Source organism: Pristiophorus japonicus, unplaced genomic scaffold (assembly GCF_044704955.1).
Source record: "Pristiophorus japonicus isolate sPriJap1 unplaced genomic scaffold, sPriJap1.hap1 HAP1_SCAFFOLD_401, whole genome shotgun sequence".
NCBI classification, from domain to species: domain Eukaryota; kingdom Metazoa; phylum Chordata; class Chondrichthyes; family Pristiophoridae; genus Pristiophorus; species Pristiophorus japonicus.
Genome location: NW_027253882.1, coordinates 193,773 through 208,156, shown reverse-complemented (window position 1 = coordinate 208,156; position 14,384 = coordinate 193,773). Strand labels below are relative to the sequence as shown.

General features: G+C 41.1%; 1 non-coding gene across 1 annotated transcript; it reads right to left on the bottom strand.

Annotated features, from left to right (window-relative positions):
* Window positions 1-2,417: 2,417 nt before the first annotated feature.
* On the bottom strand, window positions 2,418-2,489 carry trnae-cuc (transfer RNA glutamic acid (anticodon CUC)). The gene has a single exon. It is a non-coding gene; the product is annotated as a tRNA-Glu (tRNA).
* Window positions 2,490-14,384: the final 11,895 nt, after the last annotated feature.

Genomic DNA, 14,384 nt, shown 5'->3' with positions numbered 1-14,384 from the left:
TATACAGTGTGTGTGTCTATGTGTATGTGTGAGGATATATACAGTGTGTATATGTGTATGTATGAGGATATATATGTGTATATGTGTATGTATGAGGATATATACAGTGTATATGTGTATGTATGCGGGTATATACAGTGTGTATATGTGTATGTATGAGGATATATACAGTGTATATGTGTATGTATGAGGATATATACAGTGTGTGTGTCTACGTGTATGTATGGTGGTATATACAGTGTGTGTGTCTATATGTATGTATGAGGGTATATACAGTGTGTGTGTCTATGTGTATGTATGAGGATAAATACAGTGTGTGTATATGTGTATGAATGAGGGTAGATACAGTGTGTGTGTCTGTGTATGAATGAGGGTAGATACAGTGTGTGTGTGTCCATGTGTATGTATGAGGATATATACAGTGTGTGTCTATATGTATATATGAGGGTATATACAGTGAGTTTATATGTGTATGTATGAGGATATGACGATGAAGGGGAAATCATGTTTAACTAATTTACTGGAATGCTTTGAGGATATGTTGAATCATTGTGGGTGGAGATTAGAGATAGTAAGGGGAAAAAGTCACTGGTGGGCGAAGTTTATAGGCCCCCAAATAATAACTTCATGGTGGGGCGGGCAATAATCAAGGGAATAATGGAGGCATGTGAAAAAGGAACGGCAGTAATCATGGGGGATTTTAACCTACATATCGATTGGTCAAATCAAATCACATGGGGTAGCCTTGAGGAGGAATTCATAGAATGCAAACGGATTGTTTCTTCGAACAGCATGTTACAGAACCTACAAAGGAGCAAGCTATCTTAGATCTGGTCCTGTGTAATGAGACAGGAATAATAAACGATCTCCTAGTAAAAGATCCTCTCGGAATGAGTGATCACAGTATGGTTGAATTTGTAATACAGATTGAGGGTGAGGAAGTAGTGTCTCAAACGCGCGTACTATGCTTAAACAAAGGGGACTACAGTGGGATGAGGGCAGAGTTGGCTAAAGTAGACTGAAAACACAGACTAAACGGTGGCACAATTGAGGAACAGTGGAGGACTTTTAAGGAGCTCATTCATAGTGGTCAACAAAAATATATTCCAGTGAAAAAGAAGGGTGGTAAGAGAAGGGATAACCAGCCTTGGATAACCAAGGAAATAAGGGAGAGTATCAAATTAAAAACCAATGCATATAAGGTGGCCAAGGTTAGTGGGAAACTAGAAGATTGGGAAAATTTTAAATGACAGCAAAGAATGACTGAGACCTTAAACAATTATTTTGCTTCGATCTTCACAGTGGAAGACACAAAAACCATGCCATAAATTGCTGGTCACGGGAATGTGGGAAAGGAGGACCTTGAGATAATCACTTTCACTAGTGGGGTAGTGCTGGATAGGCTAATGGGACTCAAGGTAGACAAGTCCCCTGGTCCGGATGAAATGCATCCCAGGGTATTAAAAGAGATGGCGGAAGTTATAGCAGATGCATTCGTTATAATCTACCAAAATTCTCTGGACTCTGGGGAGGTACCAGCGGTTTGGAAAGCAGCTAATGTAACGCCTCTGTTTAAAAAAGCGGGCAGGTAACTATAGGCCGGTTAGTTTAACATCTGTAGTGGGGAAAATGCTTGAAGCTATCATTAAGGAAGAAATAGCGGGACATCTGGATAGGAATAGTGCAATTAAGCAGACGCAACATGGATTCATGAAGGGGAAATCATGTTTAACTAATTTACTCGAATTCTTTGAGGATATAACGAGCATGGTGGACAGAGGTGTACCGATGGATGTGGTGTATTTAGATTTCCAAAAGGCATTCGATAAGGTGCCACACAAAAGGTTACTGCAGAAGATAAAGGTACACGGAGTCAGAGGAAATGTATTAGCATGGATCGAGAATTGGCTGGCTAACAGAAAGCAGAGAGTCAGGATAAATGGGTCCTTTTCGGGTTGGCAATCGGTGGTTAGTGGTGTGCCACAGGGATCGGTGCTGGGACCACAACTGTTTACAATATACATAGATGATCTGGAAGAGGGGACAGAGAGTAGTGTAACAAAATTTGCAGATGACACAAAGATTAGTGGGAAAGCGGGTTGTGTAGAGGACACAGAGAGGCTGCAAAGAGATTTATATAGGTTAAGCGAATGGGCTAAGGTTTGACATATGGAATACAATGTCGGAAAATGTGTGGTCATCCACCTTGGTAAAAGGGAATATTATTTGAATGGGGAGAAATAACAACATGCTGCGGTGCAGAGGGACCTGGGGGTCCTTGTGCATGAAACTCTTTTGAGTAACAACGACCTCCCCGTCGGGGAATTGAACCACGGTCTCCCGCGTGACAGGCGGGGTTAATCACCACTATACTAACGAGGAACTGACTTTAAAGTTTTTTGAATTAATAGTACAATTTCCCTGACCGGGAATTGAACCCGGGCCACGGCGGTGAGAGCGCCAAATCCTTACCACTAGACCATCAGGGAACCTTAAATGTTTCCCAAAAAGTTAGTTTGCAGGTGCAGCAGGTAATCAGGAAGGCGAATGGAATGTTGGCCTTCATTGCGAGAGGGATGGAGTACAAAAGCAGGGAGGTCCTGCTGCAACTGTACAGGGTATTGGTGAGGCCGCACCTGGAGTACTGCGTGCAGTTTTGGTCACCTTACTTAAGGAAGGATATACTAACTTTGGAGAGGGTACAGAGACGATTCACCAGGCTGATTCCGGAGATGAGAGGGTTACCTTATGATGATAGATTGAGCAGACTGGGTCTTTACTCGGAGTTCAGAAGGATGAGGGGTGATCTTATAGAAACATTTAAAATATGAAAGGGATAGACAAGATCGAGGCAGAGAGGTTGTTTCCACTGGTCAGGGAGACTAGAACTAGGGGGCTTAGCCTCAAAATACGGGGGAGCCAATTTAAAACCGAGTTGAGAAGGAATTTCTTCTCCCAGAGGGTTGTGAATCTGTGGCATTCTCTGCCCAAGGAAGCAGTTGAGGCTAGCTCATTGAATGTATTGAAGTCACAGATAGATAGATTTTTAACCAATAAGGGAATTAAGGGTTACGGGGAGCGGGTGGGTAAGTGGAGCTGAGTCCACGGCCAGATCAGCCATGATCTTGTTGAATGGCGGAGCAGGCGCGAAGGGCTAGATGGCCTACTCCTGTTCCTAATTCTTATGTTCTTATGTATATGTGTATGTATGAGGGTAGATACAGTATATGTGTATGTATGAGTGTGTATACATTGTATATGTGAATGTATGAGAGTGTATACATGTGTGTGTATGTAAGAGTGTATATACAGTGTGTATGTGTATGTATGAGGGTATATAGTATGTGTGTCTATGTTTATGTATGAGGGTATATACAGTGTGTGTATGTGTATGTATGAGTGTATATACAGTGTGTATTTGTATGTATGAGGGTATATACAATGTGTGTGTGTATGAGGGTATTTACAGTGTATATGTGTATGTATGAAGGTATATACAGTGTATATATGTATGAGTGTATATAAAGTGTGTCTATGTGTATGTATGAGGGTATATTCAGTGTGTATGTGTATGTATGAGGGTATATACAGTGCGTATTTGTATGTATGAGGGTATATACAGTGAGTAGGTATATGTATGAGGGTATATACAGTGTGTGTGTATGTATGAGGGTATATATAGTGTGTGTGTGTATGTATGAGGATATATACAGTGAGTATGTGTATGTATGAGGGTATATACAGTGTATATGTGTATGTATGCGGGTATATACAGTGTGTATATGTGTATGTATGAGGATATATACAGTGTGTATATGTGTTTGTATGAGGGTATATACAGTGTGTGTGTGTGCATGTATAAGGGTATGTACAATTTGTGTATGTATGAGGATATATACAGTGTGTATATGTGTATGTATGAGGGTATATACAGTGTGCGTGTGTCTATGTGTATGTATGAGGGTATGTGTATGTATGAGGGTAGATACAGTGTATGTGTATGTATGAGGATATATACAGTGTGTCTGTATGTGTATGTATGAGGGTATATACAGTGTGCGTGTGTCTATGTGTATGTATGAGGGTATGTGTATGTATGAGGGTAGATACAGTGTATGTGTATGTATGAGGATATATACAGTGTATGTGTATGTATGAGGGTACATACAGTGTGTGTGTGTATGTATGAGGGGATATACAGTGTGTATGTGAATGTATGAGGGTATATGCAGTGTGTGTGTATGTATGAGTGTGTATACATTGTATATGTGAATGTATGAGGGTGTATACAGTGTGTATGTGTATGTATGAGGGTATATAGTGTGTGTGTCTATGTTTATGTATGAGGGTATATAGAGTGTGTGTATGTGTATGTATGAGTGTATATACAGTGTGTATTTGTATGTATGAGGGTATATACAATGTGTGTGTGTATGAGAGTATATACAGTGTATATGTGTATGTATGAGGGTATATAGAGTGTGTGTATGTGTATGTATGAGTGTATATACAGTGTGTGTGTGTGTTTGTATGAGGGTATATTCAGTGTATATGTGTATGTATGAGTATATATGCAGTGTGTGTATGTGTATGTTTGAGGGTATATACAGTGTGTATGTGTATGTATGAGGGTATATACAGTGTGTATGTGTATGTATGAGGGTATATGCAGTGTGTATGTGTATGTATGAGGATATATACAGTGTGTATGTATGAGGCTATATACAGTGTATATGTGTATGTATGCGGGTATATACAGTGTGTATATGTGTAGGTATGAGAATATATACAGTGTGTATATGTGTTTGTATGAGGGTATATACAGTGTGTGTATGCGCATGTATGAGGGTATATACAGTGTGTGTACGAGTATGCATGAGGATATATACAGTGTGTACATGTGTATGTATGAGGGTATATACAGTGTGTCTGTCTATGTGTATGTATGAGGGTATATACAGTGTGTGTGTGTCTATGTGTATGTATGAAGGTGTATACAGTGTGTGTGTATGTATGAGTGTATATGCAGTGTGTATGTGTATGTATGAGGGTATATACAATGCGTGTGTGTATGAGGGTATATACAGTGTGTATTTGTATGTATGAGGGTATATACAATGTATATATGTATGAGTGTATATACAGTGTGTGTATGTGTATGTATGAGGGTATATTCAGTGTGTATGTATATGTATGAGGGTATATACAGTGTGTGTATGTGTCGGTATGAGGGTATATACAGTGTGTATTTGTATGTATGAGGGTATATACAGTGTGTAGGTATATGTATGAGGATTTATACAGTGAGTATGTGTATGTATGAGGGTATATACAGTGTGTATATGTGTATGTATGAGGGTACATACAGTGTGTCTGTCTATGTGTATGTATGAGGGTATATACAGTGTGAGTGTGTGTGTCTATGTGTATGTATGAGGGTATATAGTGTGTGTGTCTGTATGTATGAGGCCATATACAGTGAGTGTGTATATGTGTGTGTATGAGGGTATATACAGTGTGTGTATGTGTATGTATGAGGGTATATAGTGTGTGTCTATGTGTATGTGTGAGGATATATACAGTGTGAGTGTATGTGTATGTATGAGGATATATACAGTGTGTATTTGTGTATGTATGAGGATATATACAGTGTGTATATGTGTATGTATGAGGGTCTCTAGTGTGTGTGTCTATGTGTATGTGTGAGGATATATACAGTGTGAGTGTATGTCTATGTATGAGGATAATATACAGTATGTATTTGTGTATGTATGAGGGTATATACAGGGTGTGTATGTATGTGTATGAGCGTATATACAGTGTGTCTATGTGTGTGTGAGGGTATACACAGTGTCTATGTGTAAGTATGAGGGTATATACAATGTGTGTGTCTATGTGTATGTATGAGGATATATACAATGTGTGTGTCTGTATGAGGGTATATAGTGTTTCTATGTGTATGTATGAGGTTATATACAGTATGTATGTCTGTGTATGTATGGTGCTAAATACAGTGTGTGTCTATATGTATGTATAAGGGTATATACAGTGTGTGTGTCTATGTGTATGTATGAGGATATATACAGTGTGTGTATATGTGTATGTAGGAGGGTATATACAGTGTGTGTGTCTGTGTATGTGTGAGGATATATACAGTGTTTGTGTCTACGTGTATGTATGGTGGTATATACTGTGTGTGTGTCTATATGTATGTATGAGGATATATACAGTGTGTGTGTCTATATGTATGTATGAGGATATATACAGTGTGTGTATGTATGAGGGTATATATAGTGCGTGTGTATGTGTATGTGTGAGGATATATACAGTGTGTATATGTGTATGTATGAGTATATATGTGTGTATATGTGTATGTATGAGGATATATACAGTGTATATGTGTATGTATGCGTATATATACTGTGTGTGTGTATGAGGGTATATTCAGTGTGTATGTGTATGTATGAAGGTATATACAGTGTGTGTATGTGTATGTATGAGGGTACATACAGTATATATGTGTATGTATGCGGGTATATACAGTGTGTATATGTGTATGTATGAGGATATATACAGTGTGTATATGTGTTTGTATGAGGGTATATACAGTGTGTGCATGTGCATGTTTGAGGGTATGTACAATGTGTGTATGTGTATGCATGACGATATATACAGTGTGTATATGTGTATGTATGAGGATATATACAGTGTGTCTGTCTATGTGTATGTATGAGGGTATATACAGTGCGTGTGTGTCTATGTGTATGTATGAGGGTATATAGTGTGTGTGTCTATGTGTATGTGTGAGGATATATACAGTGTGAGTGTATGTGTATGTATGAGGATATATACAGTATGTATTTGTGTATGTATGAGGATATATACAGTGTGTCTATGTGTGTGTGAGGGTATACACAGTGTCTATGTGTAAGTATGAGGGTATATACAATGCCTGTGTCTCTGTGTATGAATGAGGATATATACAATGTGTGTGTCTGTATGAGGGTATATAGTGTTTCTATGTGTATGTATGAGGTTATATACAGTGTGTATGTCTGTGTATGTATGGTGCTAAATACAGTGTGTGTCTATATGTATGTATAAGGGTATATACAGTGTGTGTGTCTATGTGTATGTATGAGGATATATACAATGTTTGTGTCTACGTGTATGTATGGTGGTATATACTGTGTGTGTGTATGTATGAGGATATATACAGTGTGTCTATGTGTGTGTGAGGGTATACACAGTGTCTATGTGTAAGTATGAGGATATATACAATGTGTGTGTCTGTATGAGGGTATATAGTGCTTCTATGTGTATGTATGAGGTTATATACAGTGTGTATGTCTGTGTATGTATGGTGGTAAATACAGTGTGTGTCTATATGTATGTGAGAGGGTATAGAAACATAGAAACATAGAAAATAGGTGCAGGAGCAGGCTATTCAGCCCTTCTAGCCTGCACCGCCATTCAATGAGTTCATGGCTGAACATGAAACTTCAGTACCCCCTTCCTGCTTTCACGCCATACCCCTTGATCCCCCGAGTTGTAAGGACTTCATCTGACTCCCTTTTGAATATATTTAGTGAATTGGCCTCAACTACTTCCTGTGGTAGAGAATTCCACAGGTTCACCACTCTCTGGGTGAAGAAGTTTCTCCTTATCTCGGTCCTAAATGGCTTACCCCTTATCCTTAGACTGTGACCCCTGGTTCTGGACTTCCCCAACATTGGGAACATTCTTCCTGCATCCAACCTGTCCAAACCCGTCAGAATTTTAAACGTTTCTATGAGGTCCCCTCTCACTCTTCTGAACTCCAGTGAATACAAGCCCAGTTGATCCAGTCTTTCTTGATAGGTCAGTCCCGCCATCCCGGGAATCAGTCTGGTGAACCTTCGCTGCACTCCCTCAATAGCAAGAATGTCCTTCCTCAGGTTAGGAGACCAAAACTGTACACAATACTCCAGGTGTGGCCTCACCAAGGCCCTGTACAACTGTAGCAACACATCCCTGCCCCTGTACTCAAATCCCCTCGCTATGAAGGCCAACATGCCATTTGCTTTCTTAACCGCCTGCTGTACCTGCATGCCAACCTTCAATGACTGATGTACCATGACACCCAGGTCTCATTGCACCTTCCCTTTTCCTAATCTGTCACCATTCAGATAATAGTCTGTCTCTCTGTTTTTACCACCAAAGTGGATAACCTCACATTTATCCACATTATACTTCATCTGCCACGCATTTGCCCACTCACCTAACCTATCCAAGTCACTCTGTAGCCTCATAGCATCCTCCTCGCAGCTCACACTGCCACCCAACTTAGTGTCATCCGCAAATTTGGAGATACTACATTTAATCCCCTCGTCTAAATCATTAATGTACAATGTAAACAGCTGGGGCCCCAGCACAGAACCCTGCGGTACCCCACTAGTCACTGCCTGCCATTCCGAAAAGTACCCATTTACTCCTACTCTTTGCTTCCTGTCTGACAACCAGTTCTCAATCCACGTCAGCACACTACCCCCAATCCCATGTGCTTTAACTTTGCACATTAATCTCCTGTGTGGGACCTTGTCGAAAGCTTTCTGAAAGTCCAAATATACCACATCAACTGGTACTCCTTTGTCCACTTTATTGGAAACATCCTCAAAAAATTCCAGAAGATTTGTCAAGCATGATCTCCCTTTCACAAATCCATGCTGACTTGGACCTATCATGTCACCATTTTCCAAATGTGCTGCTATGACATCCTTAATAATTGATTCCATCATTTTACCCACTACTGAGGTCAGGCTGACCGGTCTATAATTCCCTGCTTTCTCTCTCCCTCCTTTTTTAAAAAGTGGGGTTACATTGGCTACCCTCCACTCGATAGGAACTGATCCAGAGTCAATGGAATGTTGGAAAATGACTGTCAATGCATCCGCTATTTCCAAGGCCACCTCCTTAAGTACTCTGGGATGCAGTCCATCAGGCCCTGGGGATTTATCGGCCTTCAATCCCATCAATTTCCCCAACACAATTTCCCGACTAATAAAGATTTCCCTCAATTCCTCCTCCTTACTAGACCCTCTGACCACTTTTATATCCGGAAGGTTGTTTGTGTCCTCCTTAGTGAATACTGAACCAAAGTACTTGTTCAATTGGTCTGCCATTTCTTTGTTCCCCGTTATGACTTCCCCTGATTCTGACTGCAGGGGACCTACGTTTGTCTTTACTAACCTTTTTCTCTTTACATACCTATAGAAACTTTTGCAATCTGCCTTAATGTTCCCTGCAAGCTTCTTCTCGTACTCCATTTTCCCTGCCCTAATCAAACCCTTTGTCCTTCTCTGCTGAGTTCTAAATTTCTCCCAGTCCCCAGGTTCGCTGCTATTTCTGGCCAATGTGTATGCCATTTCCTTGGCTTTAATACTATCCCTGATTTCCCTAGATAGCCACGGTTGAGCCACCTTCCCTTTTTTATTTTTACGCCAGACAGGAATGTACAATTGTTGTAATTCATCCATGCGGTCTCTAAATGTCTGCCATTGCCCATCCACAGTCAACCCCTTAAGTATCATGAGCCAATCTATCTTAGCCAATTCATGCCTCATACCTTCAAAGTTACCCTTCTTTAAGTTCTGGACCATGGTCTCTGAATTAACTATTTCATTCTCCATCCTAATGCAGAATTCCACCATATTATGGTCACTCTTCCCCAAGGGGCCTCGCACAATGAGATTGCTAATTAATCCTCTCTCATTACACAACACCCAGTCTAAGATGGCCTCCCCCCTAGTTGGTTCCTCGACATATTGGTCTAGAAAACCATCCCTTATGCACTCCAAGAAATCCTCCTCCACCGTATTGCTTCCAGTTTGGCTAGCCCAATCAATGTGCATATTAAAGTCACCCATTATAACTGCTGCACCTTTATTGCATGCACTCCTAATTTCCTGTTTGATGCCCTCCCCAACATCACTACTACTGTTTGGAGGTCTGTACACAACTCCCACTAACGATTTTTGCCCTTTAGTGTTCTGCAGCTCTACCCATATAGATTCCACATCATCCAAGCTAATGTCTTTCCTAACTATTGCATTAATCTCCTCTTTAACCAGCAATGCTACCCCACCTCCTTTTCCTTTTATTCTATCCTTCCTGAATGTTGAATACCCCTGGATGTTGAGTTCCCAGCCCTGATCATCCTGGAGCCACGTCTCTGTAATCCCAATCACATCATATTTGTTAACATCTATTTGCACAGTTAATTCATCCACCTTATTGCGGATACTCCTTGCATTAAGACACAAAGCCTTCAGGCTTGCTTTTTTAACACCCTTTGTCCTTCTAGAATTTTGCTGTACAGTGGCCCTTTTTGTTCTTTGCCTTGGGTTTCTCTGCCCTCCACTTTTCCTCATCTCCTTTCTGTCTTTTGCTTTTGCCTCATTTTTGTCTCCCTCTGTCTCCCTGCATAGGTTCCCATCCCCCTGCAATATTAGTTTAACTCCTCCCCAACAGCACTAGCAAACACTCCCCCTAGGACATTGGTTCCAGTCCTGCCCAGGTGCAGACCGTCCGGTTTGTACTGGTCCCACCTCCCCCAGAACCGGTTCCAATGCCCCAAGAATTTGAATCCCTCCCTGCTGCACCACTGCTCAAGCCATGTATTCATCTGCGCTATCCTGCGATTCCTACTCTGACTAGCACGTGGCACTGGTAGCAATCTCGAGATTACTACTTTTGAGGTCCTACTTTTTAATTTAGCTCCTAGCTCCTTAAATTCTTTTCGTAGGACCTCATCCCTTTTTTTACCGATGTCGTTGGTACCAATGTGCACCACGACAACTGGCTGTTCTCCCTCCCATTTCAGAATGTCCTGCACCCGCTCCGAGACATCCTTGACCCTTGCACCAGGGAGGCAACATACCATCCTGGAGTCTCGGTTGTGTCCACAGAAACGCCTATCTATTCCCCTCACCATCGAATCCCCTATCACTATCGCGCTCCCACTCTTTTTCTGCCCTCCTGTGCAACAGAGCCAGCCACGGTGCCATGAACTTGGCTGCTGCTGCCCTCCCCTGATGAGTCATCCCCCTCAACAGTACTCAAAGCAGTGTATCTGTTTTGCAGGGGGATGACCACAGGGGACCCCTGCACTATCTTTCTTGCACTGCTCTTCCTGCTGGTCTTCCATTCCCTATCTGGCTGTGGACCCTTCTCCTGCGGTAAGACCAACTCACTACACGTGATACTCACGTCATTCTCAGCATCGTGGATGCTCCAGAGTGAATCCACCCTCAGCTCCAATTCCGCAACGCGGACCGTCAAGAGCTCAAGGCGGATACACTTTCCACACATGTAGCGCCCAGGGACACCGGAAGTGTCCCCGAGTTCCCACATGGTACAGGAGGAGCATATCACATGGCCGAGCTCTCCTGCCATGCCTTAACCTTAGATACACTATGTGTATGTATGAGGATATATATGTGTATATGTGTATGTATGAGGATATATACAGTGTATATGTGTATGTATGCGGGTATATACAGTGTATATATGTGTATGTATGAGGACATATACAGTGTGTATATGTGTATGTATGAGGGTATATACAGTGTGTGTATGTGCATGTGTGAGGGTATATACAGTGTATATGTGTATGTATGAGGATATATACAATGTGTATATGTGTATGTATGAGGGTATATGCAGTGTGTGTATGTGCATGTATGATGGTATATACAGTGTGTGTGTCTGTGTATGTGTGAGGATATATACAGTGTGTATATGTGTATGTATGAGGATATATATGTGTATATGTGTATGTATGAGGATATATACAGTGTATATGTGTATGTATGCGGGTATATACAGTGTGTACATGTGTATGTATGAGGACATATACAGTGTGTATATGTGTATGTATGAGTGTATATACAGTGTGTGTATGTGCATGTGTGAGGGTATATACAGTGTATATGTGTATGTATGAGGATATATACAGTGTGTATATGTGAATGTATGAGGGTATATGCAGTGTGTGTATGTGCATGTATGATGGTATATACAGTGTGTGTATGTGTATGTATGAGGATATATACAGTGTATATGTGTATGCATGAGGATATATACAGTGTGTGTGTCTACGTGTATGTATGGTGGTATATACAGTGTGTGTGTCTATGTGTATGTATGAGGATAAATACAGTGTGTGTATATGTGTATGAATGAGGGTAGATACAGTGTGTGTGTCCATGTGTATGTATGAGGATATATACAGTGTGTGTCTATATGTATATATGAGGGTATATACAGTGAGTTTATATGTATATGTATGAGGATATGAGGATGAAGGGGAAATCATGTTTAACTAATTTACTGGAATTCTTTGAGGATATGTTGAGTCATTGTGGGTGGAGATTAGAGATAGTAAGGGGAAAAAGTCACTGGTGGGCGTAGTTTACAGGCCCCCAAATAATAACTTCATGGTGGGGCGGGCAATAATCAAGGGACTAATGGAGGCATGTGAAAAAGGAACGTCAGTAATCATGAGGGATTTTAACCTACATATCGATTGGTCAAATCAAATCGCACGGGGTAGCCTTGAGGAGGAATTCATAGAATGCAAACGGATTGTTTCTTCGAACAGCATGTTACAGAACCTACAAAGGAGCAAGCTATCTTAGATCTGGTCCTGTGTAATGAGACAGGAATAATAAACGATCTCCTAGTAAAAGATCCTCTCGGAATGAGTGATCACAGTATGGTTGAATTTGTAATACAGATTGAGGGTGAGGAAGTAGTGTCTCAAACGAGCGTACTATGCTTAAACAAAGGGGACTACAGTGGGATGAGGGCAGAGTTGGCTAAAGTAGACTGAAAACACAGACTAAACGGTGGCACAATTGAGGAACAGTGGAGGACTTTTAAGGAGCTCATTCATAGTGGTCAACAAAAATATATTCCAGTGAAAAAGAAGGGTGGTAAGAGAAGGGATAACCAGCCCTGGATAACCAAGGAAATAAGGGAGAGTATCAAATTAAAAACCAATGCATATAAGGTGGCCAAGGTTAGTGGGAAACTAGAAGATTGGGAAAATTTTAAACGGCAGCAAAGAATGACTGAGACCTTAAACAATTATTTTGCTTCGATCTTCACAGTGGAAGACACAAAAACCATGCCATAAATTGCTGGTCACGGGAATGTGGGAAGGGAGGACCTTGAGATAATCACTTTCACTAGTGGGGTAGTGCTGGATAGGCTAATGGGACTCAAGGTAGACAAGTCCCCTGGTCCGGATGAAATGCATCCCAGGGTATTAAAAGAGATGGCGGAAGTTATAGCAGATGCATTCATTATAATCTACCAAAATTCTCTGGACTCTGGGGAGGTACCAGCGGTTTGGAAAGCAGCTAATGTAATGCCTCTGTTTAAAAAAAGCGGGCAGACAAAAGGCAGGTAATTATAGGCCGGTTAGTTTAACATCTGTAGTGGGGAAAATGCTTGAAACTATCATTAAGGAAGAAATAGCGGGACATCTGGATAGGAATAGTGCAATCAAGCAGACGCAACATGGATTCATAAAGGGGAAATCATGTTTAACTAATTTATTGGAATTCTTTGAGGATATTACGAGCATGGTGGATAGAGGTGTACCGATTGATGTGGTGTATTTAGATTTCCAAAAGGCATTCGATAAGGTGCCACACAAAAGGTTACTGCAGAAGATAAAGGTACACGGAGTCAGAGGAAATATATTAGCATGGATCGAGAATTGGCTGGCTAACAGAAAGCAGAGAGTCGGGATAAATGCGTCCTTTTCGGGTTGGAAATCGGTGGTTAGTGGTGTGCCACAGGGATCGGTGCTAGGACCACAACTGTTTACAATATACACAGATGACCTGGAAGAGGGGACAGAGTGTAGTGTAACAAAATTTGCAGATGACACAAAGATTAGTGGGAAAGCGGGTTGTGTAGAGGACACAGAGAGGCTGCAAAGAGATTTGGATAGGTTAAGCGAATGGGCTAAGGTTTGGCAGATGGAATACAATGTCGGAAAATGTGAGGTCATCCACCTTGGAAAAAAAAACAGTAAAAGGGAATATTATTTGAATGGGGAGAAATTACAACATGCTGTGGTGCAGAGGGACCTGGGGGTCCTTGTGCATGAATCCCAAAAAGTTAGTTTGCAGGTGCAGCATGTAATCAGGAAGGCGAATGGAATGTTAGCCTTCATTGTGAGAGGGATGGTGATGATGATATATGCAGTGTATGTGTATGTATGAAGGTATATTCAGTGTATGTATGAAGGTATATGCAGTGTATGTGTATGTATGAGGGTATATACAGTGTATGTATGAGGGTATATACAGTGTGTATGTATGAGGGTATAT